The sequence below is a fragment of the Triticum dicoccoides genome, chromosome 4B, assembly GCF_002162155.2.
Source record: "Triticum dicoccoides isolate Atlit2015 ecotype Zavitan chromosome 4B, WEW_v2.0, whole genome shotgun sequence".
NCBI lineage: Eukaryota > Viridiplantae > Streptophyta > Magnoliopsida > Poales > Poaceae > Triticum > Triticum dicoccoides.
In genome coordinates, this window is record NC_041387.1 from 639,826,059 (window position 1) to 639,826,392 (window position 334).

Sequence of the window (334 nt, forward strand, 5' to 3'; positions counted from 1 at the left end):
ATAGCAACAATAAGTATTTTGTTGTAAGTAGAAACAAAATAAAATAAATAAAGCAACAAAGGAAACAAAAAAAGAGTTTTCAGATTTGAAAACTAATGGCACTAACAGAAAGTTTATAATTTTTCTAAAACTAAAAGCAAAAAGAATTAAAAAATAAAGAAAAAACAACAAAAACTAAATAATGCAGAAAACAGAACAAAAAACTGAAAATAAAAATAAAAATAGCAACAATAAGTATTTTGTTGTAAGTAGAAACAAAATAGAATAAATAAAGCAACAAAGAAAACAAAAAAAGAGTTTTCAGATTTGAAAACTAATGGCACTCACAGAAAGT